We start from the raw sequence: 13,494 nt of genomic DNA on the forward strand, positions 1-13,494 counted from the left end.
GAATCTAGAAGAAGAGACAATGGAGGACTGCTGCTTATGCCTTATTACCTCAGGCTCACTCTCAGTCAGCTTTCTTGTACAAGTCACAGTGGATGAGTCCTCCCTCATCATCATTAATCAAGAAACCGGTCTACCGCTACAGGTCAATTCAGTTGGGGCACTTCAGTAGTTAAGGTTCGTACTTTTAACTCCAAGTCATATCAGTTGCACATGGAAAGCTAATCAGGAGAGTATTAAAATCACTGATGATACACACTGCTGAATCCTGTTTTTTTTTTTTTTTTTTTTTTTTTTTTTTTTTTTTTTTTTTGGTTCTTTTTTTCGGAGCTGGGGACCGAACCCAGGGCCTTGCGCTTCCTAGGTAAGCGCTCTACAACTGAGCTAAATCCCCAGCCCCTGAATCCTGTTTTGAATTAGGGAAAAGCTGTAAGAAGCTGAGGAAGAGGACGACCCTGTGAGAGGACCAGAGTCTCAACTATCCTGGACCCCTGAGATTTCTTAGACACTGGGCCACAAACCAGGCAATGTACACCAGCTGATATGAGGCCCTCAATAAATATACAACAGAGGTCTGCTAGGTCTGGACTCAGTCAGAGAAGATTCAGGGAACCCTCAAGAGGGTGAATGCCCAAGAAGGTGGGGAGTTCTGGTTGGGTGGGGGTTCCGGGGTAGTGAGATCCTCATGAAGACAGAGGTGGAGGGGGGTGGTATGGGATATGGAACAGTCAGAGTGTGGACCTGGTGGGAGATAGAATCTGGACTGTAAAAAAAAGATTTAATAAAAATTTTATAAAAGAGAAATTTTGGGGCTGGGGATTTAGCTCAGTGGTAGAGCGCTTACCTTGGAAGCGCAAGGCCCTGGGTTCGGTCCCCAGCTCCGAAAAAAAGAACCAAAAAAAAAAAAAAAGAGAGAAATTTTGTCAACATTTACTTAGTTCTACTCTACTAAAATTATATATATATATATAAAATCTCCTTCAAGCCTTTAAGCCTTTTGGATTTCTCTCCTTCAGCTTTTTCTGTTTCTTGTTTCTCCCTGTCAGGAATTATTTATTTATGATAATTTAACTTTATATTTACGCTTTTCCAAAGTATATTCCAACCAAAATAGGACTTCTTTAAAGGAGGCTTTGTGATAAGAGTCCTTATAGCATTTATTTTACCCTCATTAAAGTAGGAGATGAACGTCTCCTTTCCCGATGAACACATTTTTACTATTCCCCAATGTAAGTGATTTTTACTATTCCACAATGTAAGTGATTTTTACTATTCCACAATGTAATTGAGATGTCAACCTTTCATTGGTCTTCAATCTTTAATTAATTATTAATATCATTCTCCATCATGGAATAGTAGAAACCTTTGTTACCCCCAGGACAAATGAGTCTATTATTGAATATGCCTTACCTTGCCCTCCTCATACATCAGTAAGCTACTCACTCCATTTTATTTATTGGCCTGCTATATCCTATTTTAGTTCAGGTTAAAATATTTTTGTTTTTGTTTTAAGAAGGATCTCTATTATTTGATAATTCTGTCCACAGTGTTCTACAATCAGTTGTCCCCTGCTGCCTTATAACTCATCATGTTTATTAAAATACATTTTATTGTATGTTATATTTTTTACTTCTCTGTTAAATTATTAAATTATTTTCATGATGTAAGACCAATAAAGGAGAAAATTTAATTGTCATTTATTGTGGTATCACAATTGTTGCTTTAATATTGGAGTGAGATTTCTTTCAATAAATATTTTTGTTTAAATTTATTGAATACTTCAACATCTGAAAGATAACAAAGACTTGGCCATGGAGAATATTATATATGATTCTGTAGTCAGAACCTCTTTGGGATTGGAAGATATTAGAACAATTGTTTACTACAGTGCAACCAGTAATAAGGCTTGTAAATAGAATAGATTCTTTCTGTTGAAAGAATCAAGGAACAAATTGATATGATACCAGTAGGTTAAAAATAACTCTCATATAAACTATTCCATGATAGTCAGTCTTCCAAACTCCAAGTCTTATTTATGACATGAATTTGGAATAATTCTAGATGACCAAACAGAGAAATTAAGAATCTTTCCAGAATATGTAGCTCTGAAGGGTAATTAATACGTAAAAATTTAGGGAAGAGAAAAAAATGTTGTACTTAAAATTCAAGAAAAGTAAAATATAAAGAGAAATAGTTAAGTAGCAAAAAGACATAATTGAGAATTGCTGAATGACCACTTGTCCATTCAGCACACATCTTTGAGTATCTTTAATATACATTAGCAAAGAAAACACAATTCCTATGTACACAGGCATCCTATCTCAGTCACAGTTCCAGCATTGGCCACACATCACGATAACTGGGGGCTTTCTGAATGTGCTCTTGCCCAACTCTGAAAAACAGACCAACTGAATCAGCATTAGATATGAGTTGCACAAGAGCATCAATAGTTGCTAAACTTTTATATATTCTTAAGAATTTCACACTATATGCAATGTGTTTTGATTGCATCATTCCTCCACCCACTTCAAATGCTCCCAGAGCCTGCCCATAACACCATACACTCATTTTCTCAAAAATCACTGAGTCTGATGTTGTTTATGAATGTAGAGCCTAAAATGGAGCATAAGCAACCTTCCAGAGGTCATAGCCATGGAGAAAATTAACTCTGTGTTCCCCAGTTACCATCACTACCAATAGCTTCTCAGCTAAGTGTGGGACCTCACCAAGCCATCTCTTGTATCCAATGCAATTTCAACAGGCTTGATGTTTTTTCTTGTCCTGTGTACTCATCCATAGATACTGTACATTCATGATAGCAATAGATCTTTTATGGCCGAATGAGTGACACAGATGTCGTCTCCAGTCTTTGACTCCTACAACCCCCCTCTCACTGCTTAGCAGTGCTTCCTGAGTCTTGGGGTAAGTGGTAAGAAATGACTGAGCACTCCATAGACACTAACTGCATATATTTGAACAGTTGTGAGTTTCTTCATCAACTACCTTTCATTTGTACAAGAAAGCTTCTCAGAAGTTTAATAAGTATTTGTATCTGTTTGTTTAGACTGAGCCTGACTGTGTAGCCCTAGCTGTCCTAAAACTCACAAAAATCTGACTACCTCTGGCCCCATGAATTCTGGTATTCATGTGCTACCACCACAAACACATGCAAGTATGTATTTAGATGGCAGTTTGATACTGCATCCATTTAACAAAATAAAAGTAGTAGGTTCTTCCTTAGGGCCTAAGACTTCCCCAACCACAGGTTTTTGTCCATTACAAAGTAGGATATTCTTCCATGGAGAGAGGTCTTAAACAATTTTTAAGCCTCCCTGTGTAACTACCGAGTGTTATAGAAGTGAAAAGTCACTGTTGTGCATTTTCATCAATTTGCTGTCTACACTGAACCTAATGTTCTCTCTCATCAAGACCCAGAATTATATCCTTGGCATTCAGCACAAAATCTATGCACTGATATATACTTAACGGTAATTGAACGCATAAATTTGCAGCACATTTTCAAGTCTTGGAGGGAATGATGAAGGTGCAGCTTTAATCACGAGAAGCTCTATTTCCTCACCTTTGGACTTTTCTCTGTCCATTTCTCACTCATATTTTAAAAGGTATTGCATTCTCTAATTAGAAATACATCATGACATAAGCCTGTCTCTGAACTGATGTCTGTCCTTCTTGGAGTGAAAACTGTAAACAACAGAGTGTACATCTCTATGTTGTTTGGAGTAATGTCATGCAAGGATGTCACCCTTCACAATAAATATACCTAATTCTGAGCTTGGCCTTCATGCCACTATTTGAACTCCAACACTAACAAGCATAAGGCCTTTATCTGCTTCCCATTATTGTGCTTCTCCAAACTTCAATACTCAAGTGAGAAAACATAGTCTACATGTTAGGTATCCTCTCAGAATCTCAATTCTTTCTGTAAGAATTAATTATGTCAACTAGAAGTTGCATTCTCATGCTCAGACTAAATTAGGAACAACAAAGAACAAACTCATTTCTAACTGGAAATCTTCAAGGTAGTCCAGGGTAGCTGTTGAATTATATCTCTCGTTTTATTTATTTCTTTATAAAGAGAGATTATCCCAAATTCTTTACTTGTATTTTTAGAGTGACTCTGATTATCTAATCTCCTGTGATAGCATACCACCCTGTCTATACTTCTGTTTTGTTGTTCTTGTTCTTTTCTCTTTTCTTTACTAGTTCTTTGAAATTTTCATAGGATGCATTTTATCATGTTTTTTATCTTGGCATACCTGCATGTTTTCTGAATCAATTTCCTTTTCCCAACTCAAACAACTGTCCTTCTGTCTGTCTGTCTGTCTTTCTTTCTCTTTATATTTCTCTTTCTTTTTATAACTCATCATGTCCAATTTGTGCTGATAAAGCAGTCTTTGATGTGATGTCTTCAGTTGAGGTTGGTCGACCTACCAGAGGTCTTACTCTGAAAATTGTCTATTCATCTTCCAGCATCTATCAATTGTTAACAACTCCTTAGCTAATTGCTGGATTTCATGTCCAATCCCTGCTTCCATGATGGAGCTTTGTCTGGCTAAGCTAGCACAGATCATGTGCAAAATGTTTCACTTGCTTTGAATGACTATGTGTAACTGCCCTGATATGTTCGGAAAAAAAAGTACTTTATTGTAGTTTCTGATTTGTAGATGTAGCTATACAAGGTTAGTTAGTGGAGACCAAAGAATACAATAATCATTTCCTTAGAATGAAGAAAAAATAAAAAGAAAGCATAAGCAAATGTGTGTACCTTATAGTAAAGATTACTAAATCAGGATAAGGTGAACTTATTTATTGCACAATCACTTATGTGATTCTTAGAAGATACCTAACAAGTAGACCATTATTCCTAGTTATGCTAAACTGGGAAACTCCACAGACACAAAAAGAAGTAGATGAGGTTATATAATTTACTTTATGAGTCATAGAAAAGTGTTCATAGAAGAAATGTAGTGAGGTTCCCATTAAATGCTGATGCAAACTTGACCTTTTTATTCAGAGTTGTATGTCCCTACACCTAAGCAGCTGGAACTTGACAAACAGAATTATCTTGCTGAAATATATAGCAATTTTTGAACATTGAATTCAACCTAAGCTGACAGAGTGGCAAATTGTAGACCCAAAGAGAAGGACTGCTGAGTCCAGCCGTGAAATTTCACACAAGAAACAAATTCACACATTTCTTAAATGGCAATAAACCAGGGAGATAGAAGATAGATTTCCGAGCCTCTGCAAATGTTCTAGCTGTTACTTGAAGACTTGAGGCATTCCCTCTTGTAAGTGCAGACATCAAGCTAGTAATCCATTCAGCATGAAAACATACTAACAAGCAGATTACACTCCCAGAACTGTTTTCAAAACATAAAATGAAGGAGCTGAGATTGTGTGGTGGCTCACATGGAAGCATTCTAAATCTGCGTCTATAAACATCTTTCAAGTGCTGTGTGCAAGGGCATTTATAAGTCATTTCACATCTATTATCTTAGCTGCTAGTCAGTGCAACTCTAAGCAAGTTAAGAATGGCTCAAGTAAGACAGTTTGTAATGGTTTGTCAGATTACAAGTTTCACAGTGATGTCAATGCAGTTAAAAGATTACAAGCAATAATATACAATGGAAATCACATTAACTATATTAAAATATCTTAGGATAATGATGTAACTTGTTTTGAGCAAAAATTAAAGTAATGAACTAATACCCTTTTCGACTGCTTTCAAATTACCTTTCTTTCTTCTATTCTGTTCAATCTTGACAGTCTCCACCAAAAGTTATTTCTCCATGGAAAGAATTTTGAAAGATGAATTCACTGAGTCTCATAAAAAATATATTTTGAAGAGGAAGTTATACAATATCTGATGTGCCAAATTTACTCCAAAATCTATAAAGTAAATGTGCTAGCTGACATATTCCCATACTTAATATTTTTGTGGCAGGTATGTCTGAATGTCTAATGACTTCCTCTGTCACACAGGACAATAAAGTAGTACTTATGGTGAACAAATTTGTCATTGCCTTATGTGACAGCATGGCATGGATAAACATGGAGGACAGCATACTAAGGTGAGCCAAGCACATATATTTCACATTGCCAGAAATGGCAGCATTTCCTTTTGTAAAGACTAAAGAGTATTCCCCTTGTTTATATAGATACATATCATATTTCTTTATCAATTTATGTATTGAGGAAAACAAGTTGATTTCACATTTAGGTTATTATAATTAGTAACAAAATTATAATCTTTAAGGACATACTAACTTCATTTTCTTTGACTCTCTACCATATATTATAGTTCTACATTTATTTTTTAAGATTTGTGTGTGTGTGTGTGTGTGTGTGTGTGTGTGTGTGTGTGTGTGTGTGCGTGCGCGCCATGAGTGCATAGTGCTTGCAGACACCAGAAGTCTTTCCACTCCTTAGAGCAGAAACTAATGGCAACTGTATACAGAGTGTGCTGCTGGGAACTGAACTCCAGTCGTCTGAAAACGTAGTAACTGCCTTTAACTGCTGAGTCATTTTTCCCAGAAGCAACTATTAATTTTGTGAGAAAACTTCTGTACTACTTTATTTTTTTTTTCTTTTTTTCCCCCGGAGCTGAGGACCGAACCCAAGGCCTTGTGCTTGCTAGGCAAGCGCTCTACCACTGAGCTAAATCCCCAACCTTCTGTACTACTTTATGTGTTGCTTTTACTTGATCCTGTCTCTTTATTTAGTATTTTTAAAAATATAATATACTTTGATCATATTATTTCTTCTTCCAGGTCCTCCCTATCTTCCTACCCACACAACTTCATGTGTTTTTGTCTTTCTGGGTTCTTGTTTGTTTGATTTGGTCTTCACTAATTTTTATGCATAGAAACAATGTACAAGCTTACCTTTTCTTTACAACTTATTCGCACTTACTATCTCTTGTTCCCAGTAGTGGCCGTTCTAATAAGTGCACAGTGATATCTCATTTAGATTTTAATTTGCATTTCCCAAATGATAGGTAGGGTTCAATCTTTTCTTCTTATACTTGTTAGTCATGTGTCTAACCATTTTCAAGAAATATCCAATTCTAGCTCTTTGGTTTTCATTAATTCGTTTTCTTAGTGTTAATTAGATGTTTGCATTCCTTTTAAGTCTAAATATTAATACTTTCTAATATAATTTGACAAAAGAAATTATATTGCATCAATTTTATCATCATTCTGTTGGTAACTTCCTTTTCTGTGCATAAATTCTTTTTATCTTCAATTATTTAAACAGTCTTTTAAATTGCTACTGTGATTGTCTGCTTTTGTTTCTGCTGCCTGTGACTTGGTATCATATTATAAATTTGTTTTCAGAATAATGTCAAGATATGTTGCTTATGTTTTAATCTTGTGCTTTCAATTTTTTTGAGTTGTCTTAGAGTTTCTATTGTATTGCTGTGAAGAGACACCATAACCACAGCAACTCTTATTTAAAACAACAAACAAACATTTAATTTGGGATGGTTTAGAGATTCATAGGTTTAGTACATTGCTGTCATAGTGAGAAGCACGATGATTCATAGTTAGAGTACTGGAGAAGGAGCTGAGAGTTTCACTATTGGATCCACATGCTGCAGGGAGAGTGAACCCTAGTCCTGGCTTGAGCTTCTATAACCTCAAAGCCCAGCCCTAGTGATATGCTTCTTCCAACAAGGCCACACCTTCTCCAACAAATAATCCCTATATATTCAAATACAAGAGTCTGTGGGAACCATTTTATTCAGACTACCACACCAGTCTTACATTTGATCCTTTTATCAGCTGTGTGTTAAATTTTATAGACAATGTACAGTGAGTTCTGCTTTAATTATTCTGCACATGTTGTCTAGTTGTACTAGCCATTTCCTGAAGAAACTGCCCTTTCTCCATTGTAGGACCTTGGCATCTTGCCAAATACAAATTGATCATAAATATGTAGACTGATTTTTAGTTCTTTATTTTATTTATGTACTGGGCTATGTATCTGATTCCTGACAGTACCTTGCTGCTTTGATTACTATATGCTTGTAAAATTAGTATCAAATAGTAAGTTACCTATAGATTCACAGTTTATTAATATTGTATATACCCTTTTTGAAATTACTATTTTTTAAAGTTTTTTTCTTTATTAACTTGAGTATTTCTTATTTACATTTCGATTGTTATTCCCTTTCCCGGTATCCGGGCCAACATCCCCCTAACACCTCCCCCTCCCCTTCTATATGCGTGTTCCCCTCCCCCATCCTCCCCCGATTACCGCCCTCCCCCCAACAATCACGTTCACTGGGGGTTCAGTCTTAGCAGGACCAAGGGCTTCCCCTTCCACTGGTGCTCTTACTAGGATATTCATTGCTACCTATGAGGTTGGAGCCCAGGGTCAGTCCATGTATAGTCTTTGGGTCATGGCTTAGTCCCTGGAATCTCTGGTTGGTTGGCATTGTTGTTCATATGGGATCTTGAACCCCTTCAAGCTCTTCCAGTTCTTTCCCTGATTCCTTCAAAGGAGGTCCCGTTCTCAGTTCAGTGGTTTGCTGCTGGCATTCGCCTCTGTATTTGCTGTATTCTGGCTGTGTCTCTCAGGAGCGATCTACATCCGGCTCCTGTCGGTCTGCACGTCTTTGCTTCATCCATCTTGTCTAATTGGGTGGCTGTATATGTATGGGCCACATGTGGGGCAGGCTCTGAATGGGTGTTCCTTCTGTCTCTGTTTTAATCTTTGCCTTCCTATTCCCTGCCAAGGGTATTTTTGTTCCCCTTCTAAAGAAGGAGTGAAGCATTCGCATTTTGATCATCTGTCTTGAGTTTCATGTGTTCTGTGCATCTAGGGTAATTCAAGCATTTGGGCTAATAGCCACTTATCAATGAGTGCATACCATGTGTGTTTTTCTGTGATTGGGTTACCTCACTCAGGACGATATTTTCCAGTTCCCTCCATTTGCCTATGAATTTCATAAAGTCATTGTTTTTGATAGCTGAGTAGTATTCCATTGTGTAGATGTACCACATTTCTGTATCCATTCCTCTGTTGAAGGGCATCTGGGTTCTTTCCAGCTTCTGGCTACTATAAATAAGGTTACTATGAACATAGTGGAGCATGTGTCTTTGTTATATGTTGGGGCATCTTTTGGGTATATGCCCAAGAGAGGTATAGCTGAGTCCTCAGGTAGTTCAATGTCCAATTTTCTGAGGAATCTCCAGAATGATTTCCAGAATGGTTGTACCAGTCTGCAATCCCACCAACAATGGAAGAGTGTTCCTCTTTCTCCACATCCTTGCCAGCATTTGCTGTCACCTGAGTTTTTGATCTTAGCCATTCTCACTGGTGTGAGGTGAAATCTCAGGGTTGTTTTGATTTGCATTTCCATTATGACTAAAGATGTTGGACATTTCTTTAGGTGTTTCTCAGCCATTGAGCATTCCTCAGCTGTGAATTCTTTGTTTAGTTCTGAACCCCATTTTTATAGGGTTATTTGTCTCCCTCTGGTCTAATTTCTTGAGATCTTTGTATATTTTGGATATAAGCCCTCTATCTGTTTTAAATTATGATTTAATTACAATTATATTGTCTCTATCTTCCCTCCCAACCCTTCTTGCTCTCCTTCAAATTCCTGACATCATTTTTCATTAATTAATATGACATTCATATATTGCTAAATATAACCTGTTTAGTCTGTATAATGTTGCTTGTGTGTATGCTTTCAGGGGTTAATATTTGGTGTTAGACATGCAATTGGTGTACTCTTCCCAGGGCGGACTGTTTCTCCTGACCCAACATTCCCCAGGTAGCTGTAGTCCTTTTTGTAGGACTGAGGCTTCATGTTCTTTCCTCATCTGCCTTTCATGTCTATTTTGTCCTTGTCTAGCTCATCTTTAGGCCATTATTTTGTGAGATTTGTGTGTGTTGCTTCTGACATTCTTTTTTTTTTAATATTTATTTATTGTATATTATAATACACTGTAGTTGTCTTCTGATTCACCAGAAGAGGGCATCGGATCCCATTACAGATGGTTGTGAGCCACCATGTGGTTGCTGGGAATTGAATTCAGGACCTCTGGAAGAGCAGAAGGTGCTCTTACCCACTGAGCCATCTCTCCAGCCCCCTGACATCTTTATGACACAGAATCTTTGATCTCTGGCTCTCACCATCTTTCTATCCTTTTCCCAAAAGGTCCCTGAACCTTAAAAAAAATAGAAGTGTTTTGTAGCAGTATCCATTGCGACTGGGTTCCACAGCTCTGCATTTTAATTTTGACCACTTTTCAACTTATTACTAATACATAGAAATGCTCATTTTTAATATGTTCATTCTATATTCTGAATATTTTACTGATTTCATCATTAGTTCTAACAGTTTTTTAAAAGACTTGTTCAGAATTTTGGCTCATAAAATTACATGATCTAAGATCATATCTTCTTCCTCTTATACATGCTTATAAATAAGAGAAAGAAATTCAGTTGCTAAGGTAAAGGGGTGGACTTAAAATCAGCCTTCAGAAATGAATTCGAGGATTGTTTGTTTTTGTGTTTTTGAAAAGGGGGTCTTACAAAAAGGAAAGTCATAACTGGGACTTGAAATGTGAGAACTTTAAAAAGATCAAGTACAATACATGACAGAAAACATGAATGGGGCCTTAGAGGGAAAGAGAATATACTTTAAAACCTGGAAAAATACATCATTCAAAAGGATAGCTTAAAATAAATGAGAAACAGACATCATGGATAGGATAATGCGGGTAAGTTTGTTTTAGGATGACTCGTGTGACAAGTAGCTTGTACTAACCAACAATGCAATGGACCATAAATTAGTGATTCTGAAACCATAACAGAGATAGACAAAGACAGAGATAGAAAGACACAGACACATACAGACACAGACACAGACACACAAAAACAGACACGTAGACATAGACATAGACATAGACACAGACACAGACACACACACACACACACACACACACACACACACACAGAGGGGGGGAAGAGGGAGGGGGAGAGAAACAAGAGAGATTGAGAGTTGGAGGTGATCTGATTCATTCAGGCTGTGGAATCTGGCCATTAAGAATAACCACCATTCTAAAGGATCCATTCATGATGTAAGACTTCCTATTCAACATGTGAACTTGATTCTCACCAAATCGACCTAGACAGAACTTCTCATATTATGATAAATAGAAGTTAGGAATAAAGCAATTTTTCCATGTCTGGGAATGTGGAAGAAATGCTTCTTTTTAATTGGATATTTTTTAATTACATTTGAAATGTTATTCCCTTTCCCAGTTTCCCAGACATAAGACCCCTATCCCATCCCTGAAACCCTTCTTCTATTAGGGTGTTTGTCCCCGCCAGCGGGGACCCAGTTATTCAGGGTCCCGAAGAGGCTTTCTACCTGTGGGCCAAATGAGGGTGAAGAGAAGAAGGAGACCAAGCAAGATTCTGTTGTCAAGGTCTCGTTTATTGGGTGAACGTTACAGCTTTTAAGGCTTTCAGGTAGGGGGAGTGTCCTCTGTGAAACACGGAGGAGGGGGAGATGAGGATATAGGCAGTGATAGCTGGAGGCGAAGAGGTCAGGCAGTAGAGGATGAGGTCAGGCAGTAGACACTGGGTGTTGACTCAGGAGATAACTGGTATCTGTTCGAGCTGAGGCATCCCTTGAATGTTATCTTCCTGTGCCGTAAATTCATGGGAGAGGCCTCTGTCCAACAATCTTAAGACTTATGGCAGTCATCTTAGGGGTGAATATCTGTGGCCAAATAGCCCAGAGTCACCTAGCCACTTTGAGCCATGCAGTCAAAAAGCGGCTAGGCCCAAATCCAATATGGCTCCCTACAGGTGTTGCCCTCCACGTGCCCTCTTCCCAACCCCCAACATTCCTCTACACTAGGGGACCAACCCTGGCAGAACCAAGGGCTTCTCCTTCCATTGGTGCCCAAAAAGGCAATCCTCTGCTACATAACGTGTTGGAGCCATGGGTCAGTCCGTGTATAGTGTTTGGGTAGTGGTTTATTGCCTGGAAGCTCTGGCTGGTTGGCATTGTTCTTAAGGGGTTGCAAGCCCCTTCAACTCTTTCAATCCTTCCTCTAATTCCTCTAATGGGGGTCGTGTTCTCCATTCAGTGATTTCCTGCTAGTATTTTCCACTGAATTTGACATGCGCTAGCTGTGTCTCTCAGGAGAGATCTATATCCAGTTCCTATCAGCATGCTCTTCTTAGCTTCATCAATCTTATCTAGCTTTGGAGGCTGTGTGTGTATGTGTGTGTATGTGTATGTGTGTGTATATATATTTGCCACATGTGGAACAGGCTCTGGATGGCCATTCCTTCAGTCTCTGCTCCAAACTTTGCCTCCATACCCCCTCCTATGAATATTTTTCCCCCTTTTAAGAAGGACTGAAGTATCCACACTTTAGTCATCCTTCTTCTTGAGCTTCATGTGGCCTGTGAATTGTATCTTTGATAATTCAAAATTTTGGACTAATATCTATTTATCAGTGAGTGCATATCATGTGTGTTTTTCTGTGATTGGGTTAGCTCCCTTAGGATGATATTTTCTAGTTCAATTCATTTGCCTATGAATTTCATGAAGTCATTGTTTTTAATAACTGAGTAGTACTCCATTGTGTAGATGTACCACATTGTAGATGTATCCATTGCTCTGTTCAAGAGCATCTGGGTTCTTTCCAGCTTTTGGCTACTATAAATAAGGTTACTATGAACATAGTGGAGCATGTGTCTTTGTTATATGTTGGGGCATCTTTTGGGTATATGCCCAGGAGTGGTATAGCTGGGTCCTCAGGTAGCGAAATGTTCAATTTTCTTAGGAACCTCCAGACTGATTTCCAGAGTGGTTGTACCAGTTTGTAATCCCACCAACAATGCCATTGAATATTATATTAGCTATGAGCTGAATTTATTATGCTGGGGTTCTTTATTTATTTACTTATTCTTTTTTTTTACAGTTCAGACTTTATCCCCTTCCTGGTCCACTCTCTGAGTGTTCCACATCTCATACCTCCTCCCAACTCTCCAAGAGACTCTTGTGTTGGGCAAGAGCACATTCAGAAAGCCTCCAGTTAATATAATGTGTGGCCAATGCTGGAACTGTGACTGAGATAGGATGCCTGTGCACATATGAATTGTTTTCTTTACTAATGCATATTGAAGATACTCAAAGATGTGTGATGAATGAACAACTTGTCATTCAGCAATTCTCAATTCTTTCTTTTGGTACTTAACTATTATATATATATGCATATATATATATATATATGAGTTATTTTAACCAACTGGTATCATATCAATTTGTTCCTTGATTCTTTCAACAGAAAGAATCTATTCTATTTACAAGCCTTGTTACTGGTTGCATGGTAGTAAACAATTGTTCTAATATCTTCCAATCCCAAAGAGGTTCTGACTTAGAAACATATTTAATATTGCCCATGGCCAAGACTTTGTCATCTTTCAGATGTTGAA

This window comes from Rattus norvegicus, chromosome 5, assembly GCF_021556685.1.
Source record: "Rattus norvegicus strain SHRSP/BbbUtx chromosome 5, alternate assembly SHRSP_T2T, whole genome shotgun sequence".
Lineage (NCBI taxonomy): Eukaryota > Metazoa > Chordata > Mammalia > Rodentia > Muridae > Rattus > Rattus norvegicus.